Source organism: Trifolium pratense, linkage group LG5 (genome assembly GCF_020283565.1).
Source record: "Trifolium pratense cultivar HEN17-A07 linkage group LG5, ARS_RC_1.1, whole genome shotgun sequence".
In the NCBI taxonomy this organism is placed as follows: Eukaryota; Viridiplantae; Streptophyta; class Magnoliopsida; order Fabales; family Fabaceae; genus Trifolium; species Trifolium pratense.
Window position 1 is genome coordinate 23,822,167 of NC_060063.1, and position 11,760 is coordinate 23,833,926.

Sequence of the window (11,760 nt, forward strand, 5' to 3'; positions counted from 1 at the left end):
ATTGGCTTAAATGCAGTTTTACCCCTCCTGTTTTGAAAAAATCAGAATTTTATCTCCCCTATTTTAAAATTCGGAATTTTACCCCCAATTTTAAATTTTTTTGGATTTTGCACCCCCAAAATTCGGCACAAAATTTGTTTTCGATTCTCAACTTCAAAGCATCGCATAGAACTCAATTTAGATCAATAATTCACCAAATGGATACCGAAATGACCGTAATCAAGTTATCTTTCCGCAGAATCAAACTCCACTAAATTTCGATTTATAGAGAGAGATTAACTACCGTTTTAGTGAAGGTCTGTCACCCAAGTTCTGCAAAAAATCTGCTTTCGAGTCTCAACTTCAAAGCTTCGCACAGAACTGAATTTGGATCAATAATTCATCAAAAGAATATCGAAATAACTGTAATCGAGTTAGATTTCAACAGAATCAAACCTCACTAAATTTGGAGTTACAGAGAGAGATTAATTACCGTTTTAGTGAAGGTCTGTCCAATTACACTAATTATGCATAAATCTACTTCTAACCTTCAAATTCAACATCGTCTACCGAACGCATCGTAACTCCAAATTCGACGAAATTAAAATGCCAACAAGGGTAATTTTGTTACTTTCCAGACATATAAATACTATTAAAAAATGAGCTACAGGTGAGAGACATGAGAAAAATACCAGTAGTAGTTCCATACAATAGTTAATTTGGACATACCTTCACTAAAACGGTAATAAATCTCTGTAACTCCAAATTTAGTGGAGTTTGGTTCTGCGGAAAACTAACTCGATTGCGGTCATTTCGATACCATTTTGGTGAATTACGAATCCAAATTGAGTTTTGTGCGAAACTTTGAACTTGAGGCTCAGAAGCAGATTTTGTGCAGAATTTTGGTGGGTGGCAAAATACAAGAAATTATAAAATAGGGGGTAAAATTCCGGATTTTAAAATATGAGGGGTAAAATTTCGATTTTTTCAAAACAAGGAGGGGGAAGAGGGGGTAAAACTGCATTTAAGCCTTTTATATTTTGATAGAAAGTGAAACTCATTATTTATCACTTGAATTCAACGATTTGGTTAAATAAACATGTTGTTAAATTGATAATATTAATTATTTATATTAGATAATTTATACATCTTCAAAAGAGTAACAAAGTGGTTTTTTTTTTGTTACAACAAAGTGGTTAGAGACATCAAATAAATTAAATATTAAGTTTTTATTTTATTTTAAAAGTAATATTAAATTTTATTTTTAGTAAAGAATTAACTATTAAAATTTATCTATAAGAAAAGTAAAAATCAATACACAAAAATTATAATAAGGAAGGTGTCAATATCGTTTGAAGAATGAAAAATACTCTATTTAAATAAGAAGAACGAAAGAAAAACCATGCTCAACTTATATTTACATTGAATAAATAACCATATTGTTAAAATAACCATGCTTCATTTATCAAAAAAAAAAAAAAAACTATGCTTCAATTTATTACTATCAAACAATTTTTTTTTTGTCAAAGTATGAGACAAAAGTTATGCATAAGATATTGTCATGTTATTTTTTTTTACCATTGGTGAAGTTTCAACCATCATTAGCGATGATTAATCTCCGTCGAAAAATTTGTGGGCCACACAAGGTGGGTTTTGCCTGTTAGTTATTATTATTAGCATAATTATTTAAATAAATGATGACCAATTTTTTATTTTTTTTAAATAAATGAACAATCTTGTTAAAAGAAAAAAGATTTTAGTGAAGTTAACCTTTTTTTTCTTCTTTTGAGCAACAAAAATCTTTTATTAACAAACTCAACATAACATAATGCATGTTTTTTTAGCAGCAAAAATTTTTTAATAACAAATTCACCATAATATAAAATATATGTTTTTTTTTTTACTCAACTTTACATAATAGACAAAAATAGGCGCAGAATGCACTGTCGCTAGTAATGATAAAGAATCTTGTTTTTGTTAAGACGTGGCACTGCATGCGTGTGATTGTGGATTTTAAATAGAGAATCCAAGAAACACACATCTCCTTTCCCTCACGTTGGGTTTGGTTGCTTAATGTTACGTACACAACAAGTAATTGTAACCCAATGGTTGATAGATAATAAATAAGAGTAAAAAAGGATTTTATTTATGGGGTTTTCTAATTTAGACCCTAGTTAGGTCTAAGTTAGCAAGGTGCACCTTTTGAGTTGGACAAAAATACCTTTTTTTTTTTTTTTTGAAACAATAGAGCAACTGGGGCATGTATGTAATTTGCATCATAAAAATACCCTTTTTTTTTTTTGAAACAATAGAACAACTATTACATTTTTTAAATTTCTTCCAAATTTCGACCTCATTTTACGTGCGAATCGAACGCCGATTTCAAAAACTAATACCGGAAACCTTTGTAAAATTGAAAAACGAACAAAATCCATATAAGGAACGTCGAGTTTCGTTGAGTATTAAGGGAGATCGAACCGGGTCAAAAACCGGGTCGCACGACCCGTTTCTGCATAAAACGGGTGGGAGGGACGATGAACAGTGCGCGTCGCCCACGCCCACTCTCACCGGCGGCGCGTGGGGGCGCGTGCGGCCTCAGGGAGGCTCTATTTTTTTTTGTATTTTTTCATAATAAAATAGTAGATAATATTCTGGAAATTTTGGTATATTGTATGAAATTTTTGGAGACCCGAAACTATTTTTAGTTAATTAAATGAGTAAAAAGGTAATTAAAAATATTATAATTCCATAAAAAATTTCCAAAATTTTATGTAAAGTACTATGAATTATTTAGAACCCTCTTGTGTACCTCACTCTCCCTAGTTCAAGTCATGAAATTATTTTCACAAATTCCGCTGATTATTTAAAACCATTTAACAAATAATAATAATAATTTCATAGATTTGTACTCTGAAACCAATTGTTTTTTTACTTGTTTCTAATAAAATATTAGATAATATTCTGGAACTTTTGGTATATTTTATGAAATTTTTTGAGACCTGAAACTATTTTTCGTTAATTAAATGAGATAAAACGGTAATTAAAAACTATTGTTTGCTTCTGAAACCATTTAGCTGGAAGAATGGTTTCAGAGAGTTATACTGTGAAACCATTCTAGCAGTAAAATGGTTTCAGAAGCAAACAATTAAAAATCAACTCCCCTGAAACCATTCTATCAGTGAAATGGTTTCAAAGTACAACGCTCTGAAACCATTGTACCAGCTAAATGGTTTCAGAATGGTTTCAGAAGCAAACAATTAAGAAATTACTCACTGAAACCATTCTACCAGTAAAATGGTTTCAGAGAGTTATACTGTGAAACCATTCTACCAGCTAAATGGTTTCACAGTATTATATAAAGATAATTAAAGGTAGTGAAAAATTGAGTTTTTTTTTTGTGTCCAAATCAAACGAACCAAGTCTCTATTTGTAGACAAAAAAAAATTATGAATTTTGGTATAAAAATAAAAAAATAAAAAATTAATTTACAACGAAATAATTGAGTTTAAAGTATTAAATGAAAAAAAAAACACGCCAACCACCCAGCAGTTGACACGTGTCCTGCTTTTTTAAAATGAAATTTTCTCTCTCCAGGCGCAGATCTAGTGTGGTGCACGCGCTGGCTTATCATGGAGATGGATGATCTGGACTGTCTGATTGATCCGACAGCCATGATGAGATCATCTCTTGGCCGTCTGATGGAAATCAACGGTCTGTAACGATGGTCCTGCGGTAGGCGCGCGACACTGGATCAGCGCCAATATGTTTTTTTTTTTTTTTTTTTAAAAAAAGAAAGGGTATTTTTGTCCAACTCAAAAGGTGCACCTTGCTAATTTAGACCCAACTGGGTCTAAATTAGCAGCCCCCTTTATTTATATATCTCGATAATATAAAATTATTTTAGACATACATAAATATTTGAAGTGCTCTAGAAAAAAATGTAAATATTTGAAGTTATATTTTAAGAACAATCCTATAAATGTAGTACCATGATATAGGGCGCTCTAAGGGTCAAACAATTCAAATAAGCATTTTATGCCCCAAAATATTTGAGTTTGAACTAATTCTTTACGAGTGATAAGATCAGTTCGACTCAACTCAACTCATTTTCAACTCTAGTTGCGGCCGACACTAAGTCTTAAAGCTATATAAATAAGACTTATTTTAGTGATAGATGGGAAATTGAGATCAAGGACGGATCTATATCTATATAGTGTAATGTGGGACTTGTGCCTACACTAAGTTTTGAAGAATATTTTTCTTTAAAGATTTTGATCTTCCTAGTGATATGCCGGACAAACTTCATTATAAGTTGTCCAAATTGCCAAGAAATAGTTCCTTTGCACGAGTAAAAAACCGATATATTTTGGTATAGTATGTTATATACTTATATGTATTGTCCACACTTCTAGGAGGAGGATAGGACAAAAACTTGCATTCTACTTCTCAATATACACTTCTTAGAATTGGCACCTTAGTTATAATACAATTTTTTTGAATTAAAATGGAAACTTCCTTTGTTTAGTAAGCAACAAATATAGGAAGGCATGAAGAAATTGCATGCGTCTCTCATGTGAAAGGAAAATAGACGAGTTGTATGTACCATCAATCTATATTAATAATTTTTGTTTTTTATGATAATCTATTATAAGTTTCATTTGACTATTTAACACGTTTTAAAAATGATTTGTTAAATAGTCTATCATTTTATAAAAAAAATGTAATTTTTTATTATTAATTATTATTGAAAATTAGATGTATGTACTTACAAAATAGTCCCTTAAATTCTCCTAAAAAAATGCAGTTCACATGATTGATCTTGTTAAGAGTAATATAAATGTGCATCATCGTTATAATAGTCTCAGCTATCAAGCATCTTATTTTTCTTGATTGGAATGTCGATTTGATCCACATACTTCATGATCAAGAAAATCTTACAGCAAATTATTTAACTAATTTATGGGGCTTCAGTCTCTTCCAGAGTTGAGACTGATTGTTGGGACTCCCTCGTGATATATCTCTCATTCTTCTTATACTTTATGTAATGTTTATTCGTCGTTATTTAACCGTGTCACACGTATTAAAAAAATAAAATAATTATTTTATTCAATTATTTATCTTAACTTTTGATATATTTCAATCGTACAATTGATAATATATATTATTTTGTTGCACATATGGAATATTTTTTTTTACTCATATTGTCGATGCATTTAATTTTCTTTTACCTCATGACATAATGCCACAAAAGTAAAAAACAAATACAATTAATTAATCAAGAGCATTTAGATGAAATATTGTAAATTTCTTCTAGTTTAAGTAAAATTCCAAGTTCGATCATTGACTTAGGACATGCAATAGCAATAAAACTCTTAGAAAGGAGTCTGTATTCATTTACCTCCCATAAGACTCGAGAAATTAATTTGAACAATTAATATCCGCAACTTTGCGCAGAGAATATTTAATTTTAAAAAAATAAATCAATCCTCAAACATTATTCAAAAGTTAAGCGATTTGCATTTGGTGGCAATTAATCTCCATAAGCTTGCCGCGGAAAGAAGATAAGTAAAGGAACAGAAACAAAATGTCAATATGTACTTTAAAACACATTTTCCACACATATACTATATGAAATAGTAGACAATGAAGGGTAGGTAATAGGTATCGATTAAAATCAAACGGTAGAACTTAGAAGCACGTAATCCTATTTCTCCACATGATTTAAGTCTCTGGGGTAACTTTTATTTATTTTAAAAAAGGTTTTTTTTTATAGAAAGATAATCCTATCAAGCTAAGAAACTAGGGTTCTACACTAAACTAAGTAAAAGACATTAAAAATTACTCTAAGAAATAAAAGAAAATAAAAGATAATTTTTCATATTTCATTGATTGATTGATTAAATGTGACAAAGGGGTACAAATATATATATAGTGCTAATAGTGGATAATAACTTAAATGGGCCAAAGGGCTAAAAGCCCAACAATTAAAATAAAGCCTAAAATATAAATATCAACATTATTGTCATTTTTTTTTTTTTTTGAACAAGCCAAAATGAAATATATTAACATAATCAGCCTCCCCAGCACAAGACGTACCGAGGTAGGCTACAAAAGTTTACAAAGAGTTAGAGAAACCAGAAACATAAGCAAATCATACAAAGCCCAGACAAAGCATAGGACTAGACCACCAGCTATGGTAGTTTAAAGCTAACGTAATACTCGTCGACTTCAACCACCTAAAGGAGAACAGCTTGACCTTGTCCAACAAAATGAGGGGCGTCTCTGCTGAGCCTGTAAACAATCGATGATTTCTCTCCGTCCAAACTACCCACACACACACAAGCCAAATGAGCTGTAAAAATGATCGGCGCGCTCGTGAAACACCTGCTGAACATGTAAACTGGATAAAGTGACTCCGTAGTGTAGTAAAGTCCACCAAAGGAATGTCAATCCATGCTCGCACTAAATCCCAAAGAGAGCTCACAATCCTGCAGGAGATGAATAAGTGAAATGCCGACTCAGCCTCGTGACATCCAAAAGCGCAAGTGCATGCTGTAGAAGATAAAACCCGTCGAGTAACCAAATTTACCCTCGTGGGCAACCTGTCGCGCAATAAACGCCACGCGAAGATGGAGACCTTCAAAGGTACCTGAGGATGCCAGACCAGATTATCCGCAACGTCCATAGTAACCATAGCATGAGATATCAACACTTGATAAGCTCCCCTAACCGTATAACCTGCATCAGGATCAAGGCGCCACTGCCACCTGTCTAAAGATAGAGCCTGCAAGGAAATGGTAAGAAGTAAAGACTGACACTCTCCTAACATCTCCTCCTCCCACGCCCTCAACTGTCTCCGCCACTCCCACGCCGCACCATCTGCACCCCACCCTAAAGCAAACATCTCAGCCACCGTGCGTGATTTGGTCGCTGTCAACTCAAACAGCCGCCCAAACCGCTCACACAAAGGAGTCCCATCCACCCAGGGATCGGTCCAGAAAAAAGTCTCTGACCCGTCCCCCACCCTCCTCACAACATGCTCCCTAAACCACCCGCCCCTTGGCTCACCACTTCCCTCCCTAATACACACTATCTCCCTCCACCACAACGACCCTCTCCGCCCGACATCCCGAAGTCTACCTCCCTCAACTCCATACCGAGCTGCCAGCACTCTAAACCACAACCCCTCTCGGTCCACCAACAACCTCCAACACCACTTGCCTAGAAGAGCCTGGTTAAACTCCCGCAACCGCCTCACCCCCAAACCTCCACTCTCCTTAGGTAAACAAATAGTCTTCCAACTAACCCAAGAAATTTTCCTAGATTCCTCACAACCCCCCCAAAAAAATTTATTAAAAAGAGATTCAATAGAGGAAATAATACCTGAGGGAGCTTTGAAGAAGGAAAGAGCATAGACAGGCAAAGAGGTCAAGACAGACTTTAACAAAACCAGACGACCACCAAAAGACAAGAAGCGACTCTTCCACCCAGATAATCTATTCTTTATACGAGTCAACACCGAATCCCAAAAACTTAGACGCCTCGGATCGCCCCCAATCTGAAGACCCAGATAAAGAAAAGGGATCTTTCCCACTTTACAACACAGAGCAGACGCAGCTTCACCTAACCAAGAATCAGAAATATTAACACCAACCAACATGCTTTTATTAAAATTAACTTTCAGACCCGACATAGTTTCGAACAGCACAAGAACAGCTCGCAGGGCCCTAACGTTTGCCCAACTTTTGACCCCCAACAGGAGAGTGTCATCCGCAAACTGAAGGTGAGACACCGATATCGGATTATGCTCGCCAATACTATACCCTGTGAACAAGTTACGCGATACCATAGCCTCCATAAGCACATTAAGGCCCTCAGCAGCAAGGAGAAAAAGAAAAGGAGACAACGGATCGCCTTGCCGAAGACCACGCCTCAGAGAGAATTCATCAGTCGGGCTACCATTGACTAACACAGACGCCGTAGCCGTACAAACACACTCTCTAATCCACTTCTTCCACAAATTTGGAAAAGCCATTCTCCCCATGACATCATCCAAGTAGCCCCAATCCACTGAGTCATAGGCTTTCTCGAAATCAACCTTGAACAGCATGAGTTCCTTCTTAGATCGCCGCGCCTCATCCACAGCCTCATTAGCAATAAGAATACCATCAAGGATTTGCCTATTCTTCACAAACGCAGACTGAGACTCAGAAATCACACTCCCAATCACTAGACGCACCCTATTCGCTAAAACTTTAGCAAGAATTTTATAAAGGCATCCCACAAGCGAAATAGGGCGAAAGTCATTCAACCTTTGTGGGCTATCTATCTTTGGAATCAAAGCTATGAAAGTGGAATTAATACCCTTAGACAACTTCCCGTTACGATGAAATTCCGATAGAAAACGCAAAATGTCGACCCGCAACTCCGCCCAGAAGTCTTTTATAACCCCGTGATTCTGTCATTTTTTATCTCCATGTACACTAATCAATGTCCATAGAGTATTTCTGAATGACGCGAATCGGGTCGTGAGGCCGCTGAAAATGGTCCTCAAAAATTGATTTATTTCTCGATGTCCAAAGTAGCCAACATGTAGTCATGAAGGTAGTTTGTCATCCATCCTTGGACGCTCCAAATCCCTTCTTGTTGATGTTGTCAAAAATCCATTCCCTACAATTAAAAGAGAAAAAATTAGTAATATAATTATATGGAACAAGCCGAATCCAAACTCGGGACACATGGAGGGTAGTTTCATCTTCCCTCATACAACTAGCGCATGTAGGAGAAATTCCCACTCCCCACATGCTTCTGTGAGCATTGGTGAGAATACGCTCATGGGCAGCTAACCACATAAAAGTTTGGATACAGTGTGGTCCTTTCAAACCCCATAAATTTTTCCAATCACCCTCAGCCACAAGCAGCATAGCAATAACATGTTGCAATGTGTAAGCATTTCGAATAGTAAACTGGTGTGTGTTGGTTCCAGCCCACCCTAAAGTATCAAGACCGTTAACGTCGGTAGGGGCCAGAACGACCATCACTTGACTCACAATGTCATTCGAAAGGTTCTCACTAAGAAATCTCACATCCCAATCTCCATCTTGGTTCAAAACATCTCTAACAGAAAGAGTAGTGTCAATGTGATCCCCTTAAGCTGAGTGGAGAAGCTCCACATTATTCAGAACCCATTTATCCAACCAAAAATTTGTATTTCTACCATTTCCAATTTGTCTGACCACATGTCGCTGAAAGCTATGCCACACCTTCGAAAGAGCTTTCCATAACTGAGAGTCATAGGGTTGCGAGCTACAAGATGAAACGATGTCATTATTCCTCCCATATTTGATAAGAAGCACTTTGCACTAAAGATCATCTGGATTGTGAATAAGATTCCAAAGAATTTTCATGAAAAAAGGCCTCATTCATAATATGGGGTTTCTTTATTCCTAATCCACCATGTATCTTTTGTTGGTAGCACATATCCCAACCAATAAGGTGGGCCTTGCGACCTTGCTCGGTATCTCCCAACACAAAACTTCGTTGGATTTTCTCAATCTAATCACAAATAGATTTTGGAATGCTCGCATACTGCATATGATAATACAGAATAGTGCTAAGCACAGAGTCAGAGAGAGTCACTCTACCAGCCAAACTTAAGCACTGTTGCTTCCAACCACTTTGTCTTTTTTGAATTTTTTGAACAATATGATTGAAATGATATCTATTAGTTCTTCCCGAAGATAAATTAGCCCCTAAATATTTTCCCAAGCTATTAACTTGAGAGAAACCAGTATGTTGCAAAATATCATCCCGAAGTTGTTCGTCCACATTATTGGAAAAGAATATCTTAATTTTTTGAGTGTTAATCTTCTGGCCAGACGCTTGACAGAAAAGATCAAGGCAGTGCATAACACAATGCGCTTGTTCAATTGAAGCCTCTACAAAAAGAAGAAGATCATCAACAAAAAGAAGATGAGAGATTTGTGGATCATACCTTCTAGAGGGACATCTTACTGGCAATGTTATTTTATTTTATTTCTCTTACCAGCAAATTTATTGTAATAGTGTAATTGAACAAACTTAACTTGATTTTGTTTTTAATTGGCAATTGGCAACCTGTTAGTATGGCAAGTACCATAACCTTAGCTCAATTGGTAATAAACATCATATTTTATATGCGAGAGCCGTGGTCCGAACCTCGAACACCATACTTATTCACCTTAAATGTAGAATTTCTAGCCACTAGGCTATTTGACAAAAAAAAAAGGCTTAACTATACATTTGGTCCCTTACGTTTATTTTAGGTTTCAATTTGGTCCCTTACGTTTAAAAAGTATCAATTTGGTCCCTTACGTTTATTTTAGGTTTCAAGTTAGTCTTTTCCGTCAATTTTGTTACATGTGACAACCAATTTGCATATGTGGACTGACACGTGACACTTGGACACGCTGACACGTGTACTATTCAAACACTGTTAGTGACAAAATTGACGGAAAGGACTAACTTGAAACCTAAAATAAACGTAAGGGACCAAATTGATACTTTTTAAACGTAAGAGACCAAATTGAAACCTAAAATAAACGTAAGAGACCAAATATGTAGTTAAGAAAAAAAAAAAAAACCTTATCAGCTATAAACAAACATCCGCTATTTATACCAAACAACTCTAATATTAGGTTTAAGAAGAAGAAAGAACGTTTATAATCAATGTTTAAAAAGAATTGAAAATCCAAAACCATTGTTTCAAAAAATACAGTATTAATTAATTGATTCTTTTTGTATCTTCGAAATAAAATTCATTATTTCTATTTTCAAAACCATAATCAATGTTACTCCCATTTGGAATTGATCGAAAAGACATTCATCGGAGATGCTGTTAGTAGAAACCAACAATGAAAATTGAATCGTTAGTGCTCTATTACTATTTTATCAATACTTTTTGTATTCCTAATCTTTTCCAATGCTCTCCATTAAATTAAGCACATTATCCACCACACTTAGCCCACACTTATATATAGTGAGTTATCTTAGTTCAGTTTCAACCAAAAGCTAAAATTTCAATCCAAGTTATTAGCATTATAGAAAAAAAAAAGAAAGAAAATGAGAAACAATTTCAGCTCAGCATCAGGTGGAAATCAACAGGGATCATCAAATGCAATGATTCAAAGCAATGCAACGTTTTCTCGTACTCGTGCAGGTGCAAGTAACCTCCTCAACCATCCTAGGATTTCCAGTCCTCCACCAACCAATCAGCCGAATATGCAATTTGAAATCAACATGATGGGAAACATGACAGATTGTAATTTCTACATCCCAGATGCTGCAGGAGACACCACTGGTATGGCTTTCCGTGTTGCCTATAATGCTGAGTATAAGGATACTAAGGAGTTATCTGTTTGTGTGGGATCTATGCTATGCTCAGTGGTTCCTGCATTCAGAAACAATGTGGAGGCTGCACTCAACGGAATAGGCATTAGGCCTCGTTTCGTGAGTTTACCTTCCCAGGCTCGTCAAAACAACATAGAGATTTCCAAGGTTCCTGCACTTGATTGGACTTCCATTCTTGTTATTTTTGGCTATTGCATCCTTATTCTTTTCAACATTCATAGGACCTCAGGCTTTGCAGTCGTAGGCCACAGGCTCCGCACCAAACAGATTGATGAACTACGCACAAAAGTTGGATGCCCTCATTACCATCATTCCCGTATACCATTTCAACAAGAGACAGAACTTTCAGTTAGGACTATGCTTGGTACTCATGCTCTTCGCAATTCTATTATT